Genomic DNA, 21,604 nt, shown 5'->3' on the forward strand with positions numbered 1-21,604 from the left:
CTGCCCGTCTTAATTCTGTCGGACGACTTAGCAGTGGCGTAAGTAAGCCGTTAGGGCGGAACGAGGAGCAAAGCGGCAATGGCAGAAGCTGCAAAAGTTTTCCGCTGGGCGGAAAGGCATGAAAACGCTCTATTAGCGGTCTTCATTCCGGGTGTAGACAACGGAGAAATAGACTTCCTCAGCAGACACGATCTCCATCCAGGAGAGTGGGGTCTTCATCAAGAAGTTTTCACAGAAGTGACAAGTCTTTGGGGAATTCCTCAATTAGACATGATGGCGTCTCGCATCAACAAGAAACTTCAAGGATATTGTTCCAGGTCAAGGGACACTCTGGCAATAGCAGTGGACGCCCTCGTGATACCATGGATGCTTCAGTCGGTCTATGTGTTCCCTCCACTTTCACTCTTTCTGACGGTGATAAGCATAAGAAGAACAAAGGTTCAGGCGACCCTCTTTGTTCCGGTCTAGCCAAGGAGGGCTTGGTATCCAGATCTTCAAGACTTACTCATAGAAGATCCCTGGCCTCTTCTTCTACGAGAGGACCTGTTACGGCAAGGACTGGGTGTGTTTCAAGACTTACCGCGGCTGCGTTTGACGGCAGGGCGGTTGAACGGCATATCCTAGCCCGAAAGGGTATTTTCCGGGGAAATCATTCCCACATTGCTTCAGGCTAGGAAAGGAGTAACGGCGAAGCTTTACCACTGTATTTGGAGGAAGCATGTGTCTTGGTGTGAATCCAAGAAGGCTCCTACGGAAGTATTTCAGCTAGGTCGTTTTCTCCATTTGTTGCAAGCAGGTGCGGATCCAGGCCTAAAGTTAGGCTCCATTAAAGTGCAGTTTTCGGCCTTATCAATTTTCTTTCAAAAAGAATTGGCCACCCTTCCAGAAGTTCAGACTTTCGTGAAAGGAGTGCTGCACATCCAACCTCCAGTTGTGCCCCCAGTGGCACCATGGGTCCTTAACGTGGTGTTACAGTTTCTTATGTCACACTGGTTGGAACCTTTACGAAAGGTTGAGTTAAAATTTCTCACTTGGAAAGTGGTCATGCTATTGGCCCTGGCGTCCGCAAGGCGGGGGTCGGTATTAGCGGCTTTGTCTCACAAGAGCCCCTATTTGATCTTCCATGTGGATAGAGCGGATTTGCGAACTCGGGAACAATTTCTGCCGAAAGTGGTTTCTGCTTTTCACATGAACCAACCTATTGGGGTGCCTGTGGCTACTGAAGCTTTGGATGATTCGAAGTCTCTCGATCTCGTCAGAGCTTTGAAAATTTATGTCGCCAGAACGGCTCAGATTGGGGAAACAGTGGCTCTGTTTATCCTGTATGCTCCCAACAGTATTGGGGTCCCTGCTTCTAAGCAGACTGTTGCACGCTGGAGCTGGGATACGATTCGGCATGCTCATTCTACGGCTGGATGGCCGTTACCGAAGTCGGTGAAGGCCCATTCTACCAGTAAGGTGGGCTCTTCTTGGGCGGATGCCCGAGGGGTCTCGGCGGTTAACTTCGCCGAGCAGCTACTTGGTCGGGTTCAATCACTTTTGCTAAGTTCTACAAGTTTGATAACCTGGCTGATGAGGACCTCATGTTTGCTCAATCGGTGCTGCAGAGTCGTCCGCACTCTCCCGCCCGGTTTGGAGCTTTGGTATAAACCCCATGGTCCTTTAGGAGTTCCCAGCATCCTCTAGGACGTATGAGAAAATAGGATTTTAATACCTACCGGTAAATCCTTTTCTCTTAGTCCGTAGAGGATGCTGGGCGCCCGTCCCAGAGCGTACTGTATCTGCAGCTATTGGTGGTTACACTCAGGTGGTGTTTTTCAGTCAAGTCTGTTGCTTAAGTTATTCATACCATGGCATGTGGTATGCTATTGTTGGTCGTGTTTACACACAAGTTGTGTTACATTTTCGGTCAGCATATTGCTGTATATTTTTCATGCCATCGGCTGGTGTTCTTTAGAATGTCACGTTCTGCCGCATGTTCGAGGTGTGAGCTGGTATGACACTCACCGTGTTTAAACAATAAATTCTTTCCTCGAAATGTCCGTCTCCCTGGGCACAGTTCTCTAACTGGAGTCTGGAGGAGGGGCAGAGGGAGGAGCCAGTTCACACCCATTCAAAATCTTATAGTGTGCCCATGTCTCCTGCGGATGCCGTCTATACCCCATGGTCCTTTTGGAGTTCCCAGCATCCTCTACGGACTAAGAGAAAAGGATTTACCGGTAGGTATTAAAATCCTATTTTTTCTATTTTTAAACCTGAAGCTCGGTTCCAACTGTGCGGATCACAGGGCTTATAGATGCACATGAAGTGAACAAAATGTACTTGAGTAAAGTGAACAAACCAACTACTACAAGAACAATAGATATATTATTTATTTTTCCATTTTTAAACCTGCAGCTCGGTTCCAACTGCGTGGTTCACCGGGGTTATAGATGCACGTGAAGTGAACAAAATGCACTTGAGTAAAGCGCACCAACCAACCAGTACAATATATATATATATATATATATATATATATATAAATATATATATATATATCTATCGTAGAAGAGCTGGCACTCACCCTAAGTATATGGCTCCGGTGCCCTCTGGAATTATAAATATACGGCAGATAGAGACATGCAGCGGCACTCAGAGACTGATCCAAGTTGATAACGTGCAAACGGTAACTTTAATCCATAGGAAACAAAGTGGGGTGACCAACGTTTCGGGGCACTAACGCCCCTTTGTCAAGGTGATCACCTTGACAAAGGGGCGTTAGTGCCCCAAAACGTTGGTCACCCCACTTTGTTTCCTATGGATTAAAGTTACCGTTTGCACGTTTTCAACTTGGATCAGTCTCTGAGTGCCGCTGCATGTCTCTATCTGCCGTATATATATATATATATATATATATATTTTTTTTCTTCTATTTTTAAACCTGCAGCTTGGTTCCAGTTGCGTGGATCACAGGGATTATAAGCGCACAAACCAATCAGTACAAAAACAATATATATATTTTAGTTTTTAAAAAAAATCTGCTACTCGGTTCCAACTGCGTGGATCACAAGGCTTATAAGCACACCAACCAACCAGTACAAAAACAATAGTATATATATATATATAGTTATATATATTTTTTATTTTTATTTTTCTGTTTTTTAACTTGCAGCTCAGTTCGAACTGCGTAGATCACCGGGCTTATAAATGCACATGAACAAATAGCACCAAACAGTACAATTTACAGCAGCGTGCCCCCTATACACAGTCACTATACAGCACAGCCATTTGTGAGTCTGGACACAGCGCAGCCAGTATAGCAGAGTATAGCACAGCACACAGCAGCATGTACCTATACACAGTCACTCACTATACAGCACAGCCAGTATAGCAGGGTATAGCACAGCACAAAGTAGCATGCCACCTATATACAGTCACTAATATACAGCACAGCCATGCAATATGCCCCCTATACACAGTCACTATCTAGTTCAGCCACTCCAGAAGAAAATAACGCAGTAAACTGCAGCATGTGTTCAAGTGGAATGGAGCCGAGTCCAGGCTGCGGCTCCTTATATAGAATCCAAGTCCCACGAGAATTCAATGCCGGGAAGATGACTTTCGGCCCCAGCGTCAGATCCGAGTTAGACAGGAAGCTCCGAGCCACGGCTTGGATGCCTGTGTTCGCAGTGGTCTGGAGTGGACTCCAGGTAATCCGGACCGCTCATCTCTACATACAATGACCCCAATTCAAATTTTGCCACACAATAGTGTCCCCAATTCACATTATGCTGCCCACAATTCACATTACCCCACAAAGTAGTATCCATAATTTATGTTATGTCATATAGTAGTTCACATATTCACATAACGCCTCACATCAGTACCCCTTATTCACATTATGACACACAGTAGTACCCCTTATTCACATTAATTGAAAAAAATCATTTGTGACATTGTGACGGGCTATTGCTAGTCCATGGGGAGAGCCATACCTTATAAGCAGAGGGTGTAAATATTGCTTTGGAAGCGATGAAAAGAAACACAATAATGAGCTTTTAATCACTAGAAATCACTTATAAGTCAACAACACTTCCAAAACAGACATACAAGTGTACACAAAGAAAAGGCTTAGTCATGATACACATACAGGGGAACTACAAGTCTCAGATTCAGGCCACAGCAGCTAAACGACCACCTATTGTTTAATGCTCAAAGTACATTGTATATCCATCCCAGCAATATATACCATATGTCCATAAGTGCAGCGCATGGTGATGGCTGTTCCTGCAACTCCTTGAGAAATGTTGGCGTCGGGGACAGTCATGAGATCGTGACGTCAGATCCCCAGTGCTAGCAGCAAGGTCAACCTCAGAAATGGCCTGGTTGGGAAGGAATAAGGAGAGGAAAGGGGAGGAGATGGGGAGGAGGCGCCCCGCGCCTTCCCTCTGGCCAGAGCAAATGCTCAGATTCCGTGCCCATTCTATTACTGGCAGCCAATGGCGCAGCTGCATATAATGAGTCATTCTGACTCATCATATTGCCAGTGGTGCGGCCCCTTCGTAGCAGCGGGCCCGGTGCACTGCACCGACTGCTAGTTCCGCCACTGGTAATGGGTAACCTTTAAGTGAAAAATAGTGGGTGCTTCTTTAGATAAGGCTTTTATAATAATCACAAAGTACAATGCATGAAGCAGGGGCAGGGGGGCGCTGCCATCATAACACAAATCATGTCTTCTCATACCTTGCTCCGCCCATTAATCGCGACATCAAGTCACATGCACATCTTTTTTGTCTTATTTTTACAGGCGTGCAGTTATGAAATGTAGACATGTATGAATAAAGGCAGGGTAAGCTATATGTATAATGTTATAAAGCATACTTCTGCATAAAGAAAAGGCTATAGGTGCCCTCACGTCCCAGGCCACATTCATACATTCAAACCACAACCATAACAACCATTAGTTGCATAGCTTCCCTATCACATCCTCCCAGGTAATTTCTTCAAACTTGAGCTCAGCATTTCCTTATTAATTCAGCACCCCATCAATATGTACAACCCACCATTACACTTAGTATATGTCACCATTTTGTCTGCTTGCCAGGCTGGCACCATGCTTGTGTGTTTGTACCCACTGCGTTACCCAGTGTCCGGTGATGGCTGCATGCAAGGCAGCATGGGTATAGCATGGGGTTGAGTGTGTTCCTGGCTGTATCGTGCACTGGGTGGAGCCAGTGGGGACATTGGAAACTTTGGGTTGGAGTTAGAGATTCCGCAGTGGACAAGATCTTATGTAACCTGCAGCAATGTCATATATGTCAGGCACATGGTAGATTTTTTTTATTGGGAATCTCAATCCTGAGTGACCTGTTCCTAGGCCCTTAACCGTCAGAGTCAGACCCTTCTCCAGCTTCCACAGCATGTGATTGTGAGAGGTTCAACCCACACAGCTGTCCACGCAACCGCTGCCACTGGAGAACAATGGCCATTCCTGCAACTCAGCTCATGGAGCTCTGGCTTACTGCCACTAATTCTATCCCTTAGCCATGGGTGGCAATGCCGAGTGGTGCCCCCTCCTCAGTTGCCACCCCTGGCGAGAGCAATCCTAACCAAAGAATTGATATGCCCCTGGAGGGGAGTCCCCTCTTTCAAACTATGTGCCCCCATAGAGATTATTGCCTGGTGATTAGTATGATCACCAGGAAAAAAACTGCACTACAGAAAGATGATCGAATCCAGTGATGGTGGAAGGTCTCTACCTGGCACATCCATAAAATTCAGGGGCACCCATTTTAAAAAGAGGGGGAGGGGTCCCTCCATGGGTGTAGCTAAAGGAGCAAGGGATGCTATTGCTATGGGGCCTGGAGGCTTAGGGGACCCTGTACCCAGCTCATATAATTGTCTACCAAGTTCCGAAAGTTGCCTGCTAAGAAATTGGGTCCGGCCCATTGCCCAGACCTGAAAAGGCGGATTCATCAGTGGCGATCTCTGTCTCTCTCTCTCAGTAAAGCTCCTAACTGAAATAATCCATCGCCCACAATTCTGTTTCATGCTTACAGACACAGATGAACTAATCCATAAGCCCAGCACTGTCAAGAAGTAGGCTCCTCCTTCTTTACAGCATTTGTGAAGTTTGGGGGGAGGGAATTGAGCTCTGAGATTAGGACTGTCCCAGAAAGGGAACATGTGCTGAAATTAAGGAGAAACAGATCTAATAACTAAAAGCCCTCCTAACTGGATGCTCCATATCAATCCACTTTCGTCTATTATTTCTCAAAACACACAGGCAGACAGATGTGCCAAGCTCATTCATTGGCTGTGGATAGACAACTAAAATTGACCACTTACATTTTATCCATTTTCTGCACAGCGTGATTACTTAAATGGATTATATGAAATAGTCCGTGAGTGAATAAAAATGAAAATCAACAACATTCACTTTCCAAAAGCAAAACCTAATCAATAGTGTGTACAAGGTTAGATTTCAGTAATTGTTAAACGATTTTTTCTGTCTCCACATCTTTACAACAGCAGCAACAAATGTTCTTCCATTGTCTTGAGGCATCTGGAAAAGAGTATTTTAAATGAAAGGAAAGCGTTTGGCAAGTCGCAGCAAAGCACACATAAACCCGTAACTTAAGTTATAGCAAGAGAGACCAGAGGAAATGTCAGCGCAATGCTGATGGGAAACGCAAAGTGAGACTGAACAAGTAGCTCACAGAACCTTTGTAAAATTGTTTTGAAATTTATAATTTAAAAAACAACAACAAAACAGTTTAAATGTTTAAAAATAATGACAAATGAATAATAAGATTTTACTTACCGATAAATCTATTTCTCGGAGTCCGTAGTGGATGCTGGGGTTCCTGAAAGGACCATGGGGAATAGCGGCTCCGCAGGAGACAGGGCACAAAAAGTAAAGCTTTTCCAGATCAGGTGGTGTGCACTGGCTCCTCCCCCTATGACCCTCCTCCAGACTCCAGTTAGGTACTGTGCCCGGACGAGCGTACACAATAAGGGAGGATTTTGAATCCCGGGTAAGACTCATACCAGCCACACCAATCACACCGTACAACTTGTGATCTAAACCCAGTTAACAGTATGATAACAGCGGAGCCTCTGAAAGATGGCTTCCTTCAACAATAACCCGAATTAGTTAACAATAACTATGTACAATTATTGCAGATAATCCGCACTTGGGATGGGCGCCCAGCATCCACTACGGACTCCGATAAATAGATTTATCGGTAAGTAAAATCTTATTTTCTCTATCGTCCTAGTGGATGCTGGTGTTCCTGAAAGGACCATGGGGATTATACCAAAGCTCCCAAACGGGCGGGAGAGTGCGGATGACTCTGCAGCACCGAATGAGAGAACTCCAGGTCCTCCTTAGCCAGAGTATCAAATTTGTAAAATTTTACAAACGTGTTCTCCCCTGACCACGTAGCTGCTCGGCAAAGTTGTAATGCCGAGACCCCTCGGGCAGCCGCCCAAGATGAGCCCACCTTCCTTGTGGAGTGGGCCTTTACAGATTTAGGCTGTGGCAGGCCTGCCACAGAATGTGCAAGTTGGATTGTGCTACAGATCCAACGAGCAATCGTCTGCTTAGACGCAGGAGCACCCATCTTGTTGGGTGCATACAATATAAACAACGAGTCAGATTTTCTGACTCCAGCTGTCCTTGCAATATATATTTTTAATGCTCTGACAACGTCCAGTAACTTGGAGTCCTCCAAGTCACTTGTAGCCGCAGGCACTACAATAGGCTGGTTCAGATGAAATGCTGACACCACCTTAGGGAGAAAATGCGGACGAGTCCGCAGTTCTGCCCTGTCCGAATGGAAAATCAGATATGGGCTTTTGTAAGATAAAGCTGCCAGTTCTGACACTCTCCTGGCCGAAGCCAGGGCTAGAAGCATGGTCACTTTCCATGTGAGATATTTCAAATCCACCTTCTTTAGTGGTTCAAACCAATGAGATTTTAGAAAGTCCAAAACCACATTGAGATCCCACGGTGCCACTGGAGGCACCACAGGAGGCTGTATATGTAGCACTCCCTTAACAAAGGTCTGGACTTCAGGGACTGAAGCCAATTCTTTTTGAAAGAAAATCGACAGGGCCGAAATTTGAACCTTAATAGATCCCAATTTGAGACCCATAGACAATCCTGATTGCAGGAAATGTAGGAATCGACCCAGTTGAAATTCCTCCGTCGGAGCACTCCGATCTTCGCACCACGCAACATATTTTCGCCAAATTCGGTGATAATGTTGCACGGTTACTTCCTTCCTTGCTTTAATCAAAGTAGGAATGACTTCTTCCGGCATGCCTTTTTCCTTTAGGATCCGGCGTTCAACCGCCATGCCGTCAAACGCAGCCGCGGTAAGTCTTGAAACAGACAGGGACCCTGCTGAAGCAAGTCCCTCCTTAGAGGTAGAGGCCACGGATCTTCCGTGATCATCTCTTGAAGTTCCGGGTACCAAGTCCTTCTTGGCCAATCCGGAACCACTAGTATCGTCCTTACGCCTCTTTGCCGTATAATTCTCAATACTTTTGGTATGAGAGGCAGAGGAGGAAACACATACACCGACTGGTACACCCAAGGCGTTACCAGCGCGTCCACAGCTATTGCCTGCGGATCTCTTGACCTGGCGCAATACCTGTCCAGTTTTTTGTTGAGGCGAGACGCCATCATGTCCACCATTGGTCTTTCCCAACGGGTTACCAGCAAGTGGAAGACTTCTGGATGAAGTCCCCACTCTCCCGGGTGAAGATCGTGTCTGCTGAGGAAGTCTGCTTCCCAGTTGTCCACTCCCGGGATGAACACTGCTGACAGTGCTATCACATGATTCTCTGCCCAGCGAAGAATCCTTGCAGCTTCTGCCATTGCACTCCTGCTTCTTGTGCCGCCCTGTCTGTTCACATGGGCGACTGCCGTGATGTTGTCCGACTGGATCAACACCGGTTTTCCCTGAAGCAGAGGTTCTGCCTGGCTTAGAGCATTGTATATTGCTCTTAGTTCCAGAATGTTTATGTGAAGAGACGTTTCCAGGCTCGTCCATACTCCCTGGAAGTTTCTTCCTTGTGTGACTGCTCCCCAGCCTCTCAGGCTGGCGTCCGTGGTCACCAGGATCCAATCCTGTATGCCGAATCTGCGGCCCTCCAATAGATGAGCACTCTGCAACCACCACAGAAGAGACACCCTTGTCCTTGGAGACAGGGTTATCCGCAGGTGCATCTGAAGATGCGACCCTGACCATTTGTCCAACAGATCCCTTTGGAAAATTCTTGCGTGGAATCTGCCGAATGGAATTGCTTCGTAAGAAGCCACCATTTTTCCCAGGACTCTTGTGCATTGATGTACAGACACCTTTCCTGGTTTTAGGAGGTTCCTGACAAGCTCGGATAACTCCTTGGCTTTTTCCTCCGGGAGAAAAACCTTTTTCTGAACCGTGTCCAGAATCATCCCTAGGAACAGCAGACGAGTTGTCGGCATTAACTGGGATTTTGGAATATTCAGAATCCACCCGTGCTGTTTTAGCACTTCTTGAGACAGTGCTAATCCCATCTCTAGCTGTTCTCTGGACCTTGCCCTTATTAGGAGATCGTCCAAGTATGGGATAATTAATATGCCTTTTCTTCGAAGAAGAATCATCATCTCGGCCATTACCTTTGTAAAGACCCGAGGTGCCGTGGACAATCCGAACGGCAGCGTCTGAAACTGATAGTGACAGTTTTGTACAACGAACCTGAGGTACCCCTGGTGTGAGGGGTAAATTGGAACGTGGAGATACGCATCCTTGATGTCCAAGGATACCATAAAGTCCCCCTCTTCCAGGTTCGCTATCACTGCTCTGAGTGACTCCATCTTGAACTTGAACTTCTTTATGTACAGGTTCAAGGACTTCAGATTTAGAATAGGCCTTACCGAGCCATCCGGCTTCGGTACCACAAAAAGAGTGGAATAATACCCCTTCCCTTGTTGTAGAAGAGGTACCTTGACTATCACCTGCTGAGAGTACAGCTTGTGAATGGCTTCCAAAACCGTCTCCCTTTCGGAGGGGGACGTTGGTAAAGCAGACTTCAGGAAACGGCGAGGTGGATCTGTCTCTAATTCCAACCTGTACCCCTGAGATATTATCTGCAGGATCCAGGGATCTACCTGCGAGTGAGCCCACTGCGCGCTGTAATTTTTGAGACGACCACCCACCGTCCCCGAGTCCGCTTGAGAAGCCCCAGCGTCATGCTGAGGCTTTTGTAGAAGCCGGGGAAGGCTTCTGTTCCTGGGAAGGAGCTGCCTGTTGCTGTCTCTTCCCTCGACCTCTGCCTCGTGGCAGATATGAATAGCCCTTTGCTCTCTTATTTTTAAAGGAACGAAAGGGCTGCGGTTGAAAAGTCGGTGCCTTTTTCTGTTGGGGAGTGACTTGAGGTAGAAAGGTGGATTTCCCGGCTGTAGCCGTGGCCACCAAATCTGATAGACCGACTCCAAATAACTCCTCCCCTTTATACGGCAAAACTTCCATATGTCGTTTTGAATCCGCATCGCCTGTCCACTGTCGCGTCCATAAAGCTCTTCTGGCCGAAATGGACATAGCACTTACCCGTGATGCCAGTGTGCAGATATCCCTCTGTGCATCACGCATATAAAGAAATGCATCCTTTATTTGTTCTAACGACAGTAAAATATTGTCCCTGTCCAGGGTATCAATATTTTCAATCAGGGACTCTGACCAAACTACCCCAGCACTGCACATCCAGGCAGTCGCTATAGCTGGTCGTAGTATAACACCTGCATGTGTGTATATACTTTTTTGGATATTTTCCATCCTCCTATCTGATGGATCTTTAAGTGCGGCCTTCTCAGGAGAGGGTAACGCCACTTGTTTAGATAAGCGTGTTAGCGCCTTGTCCACCCTAGGAGGTGTTTCCCAGCGCTCCCTAACCTCTGGCGGGAAAGGGTATAATGCCAATAATTTCTTTGAAATTATCAGCTTTTTATCAGGGGCAACCCACGCTTCATTACACACGTCATTTAATTCTTCTGATTCAGGAAAAACTATAGGTAGTTTTTTCACACCCCACATAATACCCTGTTTAGTGGTACCTGTAGTATCAGCTAAATGTAACGCCTCCTTCATTGCCAAAATCATATAACGTGTGGCCCTACTGGAAAATACGGTTGATTCGTCACCGTCACCACTGGAGTCAGTGCCTGTGTCTGGGTCTGTGTCGACCGACTGAGGCAAAGGGCGTTTCACAGCCCCTGACGGTGTTTGAGTCGCCTGGACAGGCACTAATTGATTGTCCGGCCGTCTCATGTCGTCAAACGACTGCTTTAGCGTGTTGACACTATCCCGTAGTTCCATAAATAAAGGCATCCATTCTGGTGTCGACTCCCTAGGGGGTGACATCCTCATATTTGGCAATTGCTCCGCCTCCACACCAATATCGTCCTCATACATGTCGACACACACGTACCGACACACAGCAGACACACAGGGAATGCTCCTAACGAAGACAGGACCCACTAGCCCTTTGGGGAGACAGAGGGAGAGTTTGCCAGCACACACCAAAAGCGCTATATATAACAGGGATAGCCTTATAATAAGTGCTCCCTTATAGCTGCTTTATATATATCAAAATATCGCCATAAATTTGCCCCCCCTCTCTGTTTTACCCTGTTTCTGTAGTGCAGTGCAGGGGAGAGACCTGGGAGCCGTCCTGACCAGCGGAGCTGTGAGAGGAAATGGCGCCGTGTGCTGAGGAGATAGGCCCCGCCCCTTTTCCGGCGGGCTCGTCTCCCGCTATTTAGTGAATCCAGGCAGGGGTTAAATATCTCCATATAGCCTCTGGGGGCTATATGTGAGGTATTTTTAGCCTTTATATAGGTTACATTTGCCTCCCAGGGCGCCCCCCCCCAGCGCCCTGCACCCTCAGTGACTGCGTGTGAAGTGTGCTGAGAGGAAAATGGCGCACAGCTGCAGTGCTGTGCGCTACCTTTAGAAGACTGCAGGAGTCTTCAGCCGCCGATTCTGGACCTCTTCTGACTTCAGCATCTGCAAGGGGGCCGGCGGCGCGGCTCCGGTGACCATCCAGGCTGTACCTGTGATCGTCCCTCTGGAGCTGATGTCCAGTAGCCAAGAAGCCAATCCATCCTGCACGCAGGTGAGTTCACTTCTTCTCCCCTCAGTCCCTCGTTGCAGTGATCCTGTTGCCAGCAGGACTCACTGTAAAATAAAAAACCTAAGCTAAACTTTTTCTAAGCAGCTCTTTAGGAGAGCCACCTAGATTGCACCCTTCTCGGCCGGGCACAAAAATCTAACTGGAGTCTGGAGGAGGGTCATAGGGGGAGGAGCCAGTGCACACCACCTGATCTGGAAAAGCTTTACTTTTTGTGCCCTGTCTCCTGCGGAGCCGCTATTCCCCATGGTCCTTTCAGGAACCCCAGCATCCACTAGGACGATAGAGAAAAGTTAATAAATGAATCACTATGATGGACATAGTAAAATGATTGCTTTAGAGTTCAGACATCGTATCCCGATAAATGAGATATATCTAATTTCACCTGACAAATTAGACATAAGGGGCCTGATTATGAGTCGGACGCATGTGGGTTTGCAGATGCCTCTCGCACATTTAGCATGAGCCGTATTAAGAAATGGGTGACTGCACTTATGCAGATGGGGATCGCAAGTGTGGATGGATTGGAGCACTCCTTCTGTGAAATGTGCCCTTCTGGGCAGTAACTGGGCTGTGACCATGTAAAAGCATGGAACTGTTCCGTCTAGTGGGAATATCGTGGGCACGATGTGGGTGTGTTAGAGGACTTCGGTAGCATGTTCACATACTAATGATCATTGCGGCTGCAGTTGGTGGGACAGCATTCCACATGCAGAAGCATGGCTGGTTCCACGTACATGGACAAACCAAAAATCAAACCATCATGAAGAAGCTGTGGATGGTAAGGTATCGTAAGTATTCCCCATGGTTCGGCAGCTTGTAGAAACACCTGTAGCGGCAATAACGTTACATCATTATTTTCTATATGTGTTTATCAGTCGCTCACATACAGAGCAAGGACAGAGAGAATGACATGGTGTAGACAGGGCAAGGGGAGAGACTAGTGTACATGGGGTGAGCTGAGGCTGGCACAGACAGGGGAAGGGTAAATGTGATACCCCAGAATATTACGGGTTAATGGCTGTTCTCTGGAACCCTGCAGCCTGAGGGAAACTGGAGAGAAGCTGTTAAGGTGGAGTTTGGGAAGCCCAGGCAGTGCTGCAGCAGACAGAGAGAAGAGCAGGCATGTTGTGTGCTAAGGCTGTGTTTGCTGGTACATGTGGAGCTAAGAAGCCAGGGAGTGCTGCAGGAAACAGCTGGGACGCTGCAGTGTGAGGCGCTGGCAGAGCTGAACAGCAGAGATAGAGAAGCCAGCAGAGTGAGCCGTAAAGAGACATTGGCAGAGTTGCAGGCTGGTGCTGACAGCAGGAGCTGGCACCAAGAAGGCAGGCTCATGCTGAACAACCACCAGAGCAATGAGGAACAGGCCTGTGTATCCAACTCACATGTGTAACCAACTTGAACTTGTACCTCACACACTGCACACTAAGCTTGCAGTCAAGGATACAGCTTATTCCCCTCACTTATACCACTGTACATTCTGCATCTCAGAGACTGTATTATAGTACAGACATTTATCCAGCTCTCCCTGCCTACAGTAAAACTGTCCTCAGTAAACACAGGCTTAAAAAGTTGTGCAGCAAGTACAGACACCTGCATTACCCCACAGAGTGCATAGGGTGCATTTGAACCCATTGCAGTATGGAAGCATTAACATAAGTAAGGTATTTGTGTGCAGCATTTCTTCAAAGAGCTGTATTAAGCTTTGTGTCAGCCAGTGGCGTCACAAAGGGGGTGCAGTCCGCTTAGGGGTGACACCAAAGTGCCGGATCCTGCTCAGTGACAGGAGCCAGGTCCTGCCTGCACTATAATATTACTTGCAGCAACCCAGCTCCCGTCATCCTGTAGAAGCTGGCACTGAAGAAATGTCAGCCTCCGGGTGTAGGCCGCATCTCCCAGACCCCCGAGGTGACAAAAATAGAGGTCAGGATGCTTAGCGACGCCCCTGTCCCGCAAAGACCTGCCCCCGTCTCATGAAACCATGCCCCCGTCCTACAAAGCCACTACCCTTTGCGCCAGCCCGCACCGGGTGTTTAAGAGGTGACGCTTCTGGTGTCAGCACCGTTGATACCCCAGATACTGTAGTTGCATCATCCCTGGAATAGTATGCCAATGCATCAATGTACAGAAACACTCAGTCCATAATTAGCCACCATCATTACCTCCAACCCCCATTTTATGTGCACCGACAAAAGAGCTGGTCAGTGAGATTCTTACGTTAACCCATTTGTTTTTGGGACTCATTAGACTAAGGATATCCTTATGGAACTGATTGCACTCATAGGGGGTAATTCCGACCCGATCGCTCGCTGCAGTTTATCGCAGCGATCGGGTCAGATCTGCGCATGTGCCGGTGCCGCATGTTGGACGGGCGAAGGCTGGTGTTCCCTTGCGATCGCCTCTGCCTGATTGACAGGCAGAGGCGGTCGCTGGGCGGGAGGGGGCGAAGCGGCGGCGTTTGGCCAACGTTATGAGGGTGCGGTCCGGCCAACGCAGGCGTGGCCGGACCATGCGGGGGCGGGACGCAGCGGCTGCATGACGTCACACGCAGCCGCTGCGACCAGGGGCAGTGACGAGCAACTCCCGGCCAGCCGCAGGAGCTGTGCTGGGCAGGGGTTACTCAGCAATTACAAAAACAGCGCCGCTGTGCGATGCTTTTGTACTTGTGCGGGGGGCGGACAGACATGTGGGGCGGACTAGCCCTGTGCTGGGCGTCCCCCCACATGTCTGGGAACATGATCGTAGCTGTGCTAAATTTAGCACAGCTACGATCAACTCGGAATGACCCCCATAAAGTTAATGAGTAGATTGTTTACCATTACCTTGTCTATTGTGAATGCTATTCATACTGTTTAGTGATTGCATTTGAATTATTGCGCTAACAGGCCTTTATTGTATTTCTATATTAAGTGTATTATGGCTGTAGTGTGTGTTGTTTTGGGGCTTTACAGTCAGTTTAGAAACTCGTTTGAATAATTCATTATTGACATTGCACTGTCTATCCAAACAAGGCCCAACAGTGTTGCCCATAGCAATGATCTAGTAATATGGTATCACAGTAGTTGTGGCCTAAATGGGTTTGAAAAATGTGAGTACTGTTTTATTCTCGTCTGCTAATCACTCCTTTACATTTATACAGTTACAGCAAGCAGTGTCACAGTTTAATAAATCTAAATGTCACTTTTTTTCCTGGTGTCTGCCTTATATCTAGGATTTGAGGTTGTTTGTTCCACTGCCATCCTGTGACAGGAAGACTACCAAGAAAGGCCTAAGTCTAGGTGGGATCCACACGGGATGTAGTTATGTGTCACATTACCTTCCCCTACATCCCGCACCCTCACAATCCCGATGGTCGGCATGCTGGCCAACAGGGACTACTCCAACTCATGGGTGTCCATGACACAGATAGAGTAGGAACAGAACCCGTGGTCACCGTGGAGCCCGCAAGGGGCTTGTAGCGCTTGATTCATTTGCCCCCCTGCCGGCATTCCGCTGCCGGGATCACAACGGAGGTATGCTGACCGGCGGTCTCCTGACAGCCGGTCATGCAATATACACCCGATCCGCACTACACACTAACACACACCACTTAAGGTGGCACACAAAGAGGCTGGCACAGATAGGGGAGGGACAAAGAGGCAGGCACAAGCGTGAAAGTAAGATAGAATGACTGACATAGGATAGAAATGGGACAGGAACCATTAGCTCTCTAATTGTTATTTTATTAGTGTCTAGTTTGTATATGCATTTCTCTGATACTGTATTTGCATGCAGCTGTGTGTGTTGTTTCTTGGGGGATAAGGCTGGGACCAGCAAAATGACCCGATGGTCAAAAGCTATGATTTTCACATTGTCCTGCGTCAAAGTGGTACATCTCTACATTTAAGAGTTTTGTTCCCATTAACCCTTTCACATCCATTTGTTGTGCGTGTCCAAATGGTCTGGGTTAAGGTTAGGCTGCTGGAGGGGGTGGGGGGTGGATAGGGTTAGGCTGTAGGAGGGGAGGAGGCGAGATGGATGGGTTAGGGGTGGGTGTAAGTGTAAGTGGGTACACACTGATAGATGCATCTGCAGATCAATTGATCTGCAGATATATCTATGGACGGATCGGGCCGTGTGCTGTGCATACACACTGCCCGATTCGTCTGGGACTGATGTCATGAACTGGGTGGGCGTGTACACACGCCCGCCCAGTTCAGCTGTCAATCACCGCCAGCTGCCGCAGCATGTATATGGGCGGCCGACTGGTCGCCCGCACACACAGCGATGCGCCAATATATCGGTAGATATATTGTCCGTCGGCTGTGCTGCGGGGCCGACGTGATATGTCTGTGAAAGAAGGAGTTCACAGACATATCGCCCGTACACACTTGACGACGGACCCGCGATATATCGGCCGTTCAATAGAACGGCTGATATATTGGCAAGTGCATACCCACCTTTAGGGTTACAGTACTTACCAAAATGTGTTGGGATCCCGTACCCAACCCCTTTTTTAATGCAGCACTTCCCACGGTTAGATCACAATGGCCCTCATTCCGAGTTGATCGCTCGCTAGCTGCTTTTAGCAGCATTGCAAACGCTAGGCCGCCGCCCTCTGGGAGTGTTTCTTAGCTTAGCAGAATAGCGAACGAAAGATTAGCAGAACTGCTACTAAATAATTCCTTGTAGTTTCTGAGTAGCTCCAGACCTACTCCTAGATTGCGATCACCTCAGTCCGTTTAGTTACTGGTTTGACATCACAAACACGCCCTGCGTTCGGCCAGCCACTCCCCCATTTCTCCAGTCACTCCTGCGTTTTTCCCTGGCACGCCTGCGTTTTTTAGCACACTCCCAGAAAACGGTCAGTTACCTCCCAGAAACGCCCCTTTCCTGTCAATCACTCACGGATCAGCAGTGTGACTGAAAAGCGCCGCACGAACACCAGCAAATCTACTAAGTTTTGTGTTAAATAATTTAGCACATGCGCGCTGTGTACCATGGCCCTCATTCCGAGTTGATCGCTCGCAAGGCGAATTTAGCAGAGTTGCTCACGCTAAGCCTACGCCTACTGGGAGTGTATCTTAGCTTCTTAAAATTGCGACCGATGTATTCGCAATATTGCGATTACAAACTACTTAGCTGTTTCAGAGTAGCTTCAGACTTACTCGGCATCTGCGATCAGTTCAGTGCTTGTCGTTCCTGGTTTGACATCATAAACACACCCAGCGTTCGCCCAGACACTCCCCCGTTTCTCCGGCCACTCCTGCGTTTTTTCCGGAAACGGTAGCGTTTTTATCCACACGCCCCTAAAACGCCGTGTTTCCGCCCAGTAACACCCATTTCCTGTCAATCACACTACGTTCGCCGGAGCGAAGAAAAAGCCGTGAGTAAAAATACTATCTTCATTGTAAAATTACTTGGCGCAGTCGCAGTGCGAATATTGCGCATGCGTACTAAGCGGAATTTCACTGCGATGCGATGAAAATTACCGAGCGAACGACTCGGAATGAGGGCCCATGCACATTGTCCACCTAATCGCTGCGTTGAGAAAACTTCAACGAGCGAACAACTCGGAATGACCACCCATAACACTAACTTTTGGCACTACAATAATTATATTCTACTTAGAGTTTTTTAACAAAAGAAAGGTGAATTCGGGGGTACAATAATAAGACAGCTGCGTCATTCTACTCCAAAGATTTTGCCACCATAAAACCAATGCACTGTGCTCTCAATGAAGTATTAGGTCATTTTCAAGGATATAATGCGGCTGGCTTCTTAGAAACCGTATTTTCTATGTCACATTTGGCTGCCCACCATGCAGGGCAGCTCTCAGTACACAGCTCAGATGTTATACTTATCTCTGCATCCCACCAAACCATTTCTATTTTACGCGACTTTGTTAAGTGCATTAGGCAAATGCTCTTCACAACCTTACATGTTAATAGGCTAGAACGTTAATCTCTTAATCTCTCTGCAGTTGAGTCTTGAAGAAAAAAAATCTCTTTGACACCAGTGAAATGTTATTAATGCAAATGCCCTTCCAGGACAAATCAGTTTCTTCCAGATAAAACAGGACTAGTGATTGCATCGGTAAACGAAGGCATGCAATCTTTTATTTTCCTTGGAGCATAAATAAACCTGATTGTCACAATATTTCCACATACTGTTAAGAAAGATAACATCGCTTGGCTATTTTTGTGTAGCTGGGAGCAATGTAAGGATAATTGTATTTATTAGAAAATGAAGTGTTTGGGGCAGAAAAATAATATGGAAACATTTGTGTGTAGAAACAAAAAAGGAGATTTATGGTAAGTACTTACCTTTGTTAAATCTCTTTCTGCAAGGTACACTAGGTTCCACAGGGAATAACATTGGGGTGTAGAGTGGGATCTTGATCCGAGGCACCAACAGGCTAAAAGCTTTGACTGTTCCCAAGATGCTCAGTGCCGCCTCCTCTATAACCCCGCCTCCGTGCACAGGAGCTCAGTTTTGTTAATCAGTCCAATGCAGTAGCAGGTAAGAGAGACGACAACAGTTAGTAGCCACATACACCACATTCTCACGACAGGAGATGATATCAGCGGCTAATGCCATACAAACCCAAAGAAGCTAAGTGCGTCAGGGTTGGCGCCCTGTGGAACCCAGTGTTCCTCGCAGAAAGAGATTTAACAAAGGTAAGTTCTTACCATAAATCTCCTTTTCTGCATCGGGGTACACTGGGGTTCCACAGGGAATAACATCGGGGATGTCCTAAAGCAGTTCCTCATGGGAGGGGATGCACTGTAGCGGGCACAAGAACCCAGAGTCCAAAGGAAGCATCCTGGGAGGCGGAAGTATCGAAGGCATAGAACCTTATGAACGTGTTCACTGAGGACCACGAAGACGCCTTGCACAATTGTTCAAGGGTCGCACCACAGCGGGCTGCCCAAGAAGGTCCAACAGACCGAGTAGAATGGGCTTTGATGATAGCATGAGCTGGAAGGCCAGCCTGTACATAAGCATGTGCAATCACCATTCTAATCCATCCAGTCCGCAGATTCAAGAGGTTCAAACGGAGACTCTTGCAAGGCCACCAGAAGCACCAACAAATCCCAAGGAGCCACAGGTGGGACATAGGGAGGTTGAATCCGTAAAACACCCTGAGTGAATGTATGAACATCAGACAGAGTCGCAATTTTTCTCTGAAACCATACCAACAAGGCAGAAATATGAACCTTGAGGGAGGCCAGGCGAAGGCCCAAGTCCAGGTCCTGTTGTAGGAAGGCCAAAAATTAGGCCGTACTAAACTTGATTGTTAGATGCGAACCAAGCAAAGTAAGAATTCCAAACCCTATGGTAAATCCGAGCAGAAGCCGGCTTACGGGCCTTCAACATAGTTTAAATGACCGCCTCAGAAAATCCTTTGGCCCTCAGTACGGAAGCTTCAAGAGCCATGCCGGGCCAGATCCTGGTAGACACAAGGGCCCTGAACGAGGAGGTCTGGTCGTTGTGGAAGTAGAAGAGGATGTTCCAGCGGGAGACCCTGTAGGTCTGAGAACCAATGCCGTCTGGGCCGCGCCTGAGCTATCAGAAGTAGGATTCCTCCTTCTTGCTTGAACTTCCTCACTACTCTGGGCAGAAGTGACACTGGAGGGAACACGTACGGCAGCCGAAAGTTCCATGGAATTGCCAGTGCATCCACGAACTCCGCTTGAGTATCGCTTGTTCTTGCTCTGAAGACCAGAACCTTGTGATTGTGTCGAGACGCCATCAGGTCTACATCTGGTAGACCCCACTTGTCCACTAGGAGTTGAAATACTTTGGGATGAAGGCTCCACTCTCCGGCATGTACGTCCTGACTACTGAGGAAGTCTGCTTCCCAATTGAGGACCCCCGGAATGAACACTGCCTGGCAGATGGCGTTCCGCCCATTGAAGTATCTTTGGCACTTCCATCATTGCTTTGCGGCTTCGAGTGCCGCCTTGATGATTTATGTATGCTACCGTGGTGGCGTTGTCTGACTGTACATGAACAGGCCTGTTCTGTACCAGATGATGGGCCAGTTTCAGAGTATGGAACACTGTCCACAATTCCAGAATGTTTATCGGGAGGAGAGACTCCTCCCTGGTCCACCGACCCTGAAGAGAGTGTTGCTCCAACACTGCGCCCCAACCCCTCAGACTGGCACCCATCGTCAGGAGGACCCAGTTGGAAATCCAGAAGGGATGACCCCTGCTCAATTGTTGGTCCTGTAGCCACCAGCTCAGTGACAGACGAACCTCCGGAGAAAAGGAGATCATGTGAGACCTGATCCGGTGAGGCAGGCCATCCCACTTGGCAAGAATGAGCTTCTGCAGAGGGCGGAAATGAAATTGAGCATACTCTACCATGTCGAAAACCGACACCATGAGGCCTAGGACTTGCATCGCTGAGTGTATCGATACACGCGGGCGAGAGAGGAAGCATCGCATCCTGACCTGAAGTTTCAAGACTTTCTCCTGAGACAAGAACAAACGCTGGTTGTGTGTGTCCAATAACGCCCCCAGGTGCACCATGCTCTGAGCAGGGACCAGGGATGATTTCTTCCAGTTGATCAGCCACCCATGGGCTTGCAGAAACTGGACCGTCAGATCCAGATGACGGAGGAGAACGTCTTTGGAATTTGCCAGGATCAGCAAGACGTCCAGATACGGTAGGTTCTTGATACCCTGACGGCGTAGCAGGGCCGTCATCACCGCCATTACCTTGGTGAAGATTCTTGGAGCCGTAGTCCGTCCAAAGGGTAAGGCCCGGAATTGATAATGGAGGTTGCCAATAGCAAACCACAGGTATAGCTGATGCGACACGGCAATAGGTATATGTAGGTAAGAATCCTGTATGTCCAGGGATACCATATAGCCCCATGGCCCCAAAGCCGGGACAATAGAGAGAAGGGATTCCATACAAAACTTGGAGACCCCCCAAACTAGTTCAAAGACTTGAGGTTGAAAATGGGCCGAGAGGAACCATTCGGTTTTGAGGACTAGGAACAGAGTTGAATAGTACCTTCTGCCTCTCTGAGCCAGAGGCACCGACACTACCACTCCTGTGTCCAGGAGGGACTGAACCACCGAATGAAGAGTCTTTGTCTTTACCTGATCCGAAGGGATGTCTGTCAGGCAAAAGTGATGATGGGTACGTTTCTTGAAGTATATGGCGTATCCGTGAGTGACTACGTCCTGTACCCAGGCGTCTGAAGTTGTCTTCAACTCTGTTTTGGAAGCAGGCTGACGGGCAGCCCAGGCCCATTTAGGTTTGGGCTTAGTGGATTTGGAAGTGCGAGGCTGTATCGGGTACGCCTGACCCTTTGCCTAACCTGAAGGTCGAAAGAAACAAAAAGGAAGTACTCTTAGCCTTCGGAGCCAAAGGATTAGTACTAGGCAGACATGCAGTCTTAGCAGATGCTAAGTCAGCAATGTTCTTGTTGAGATCTTCCCCAAAA

General features: G+C 47.9%; 1 long non-coding RNA gene across 1 annotated transcript in view; it reads right to left on the bottom strand.

Moving 5' to 3' along the window:
• Positions 1-4,022: 4,022 nt before the first annotated feature.
• The window catches only part of LOC134935640 (uncharacterized), an 89,297-nt gene continuing 71,715 nt past the window's right edge, over positions 4,023-21,604 (bottom strand). Inside the window, exon 3 of the long non-coding RNA XR_010180303.1 lies at positions 4,023-6,544. This is a non-coding gene — a long non-coding RNA (uncharacterized LOC134935640). The remainder of the gene's footprint in view (positions 6,545-21,604) is intronic.

This window comes from Pseudophryne corroboree, chromosome 6 (assembly GCF_028390025.1).
Source record: "Pseudophryne corroboree isolate aPseCor3 chromosome 6, aPseCor3.hap2, whole genome shotgun sequence".
Classification (NCBI taxonomy): Eukaryota; Metazoa; Chordata; class Amphibia; order Anura; family Myobatrachidae; genus Pseudophryne; species Pseudophryne corroboree.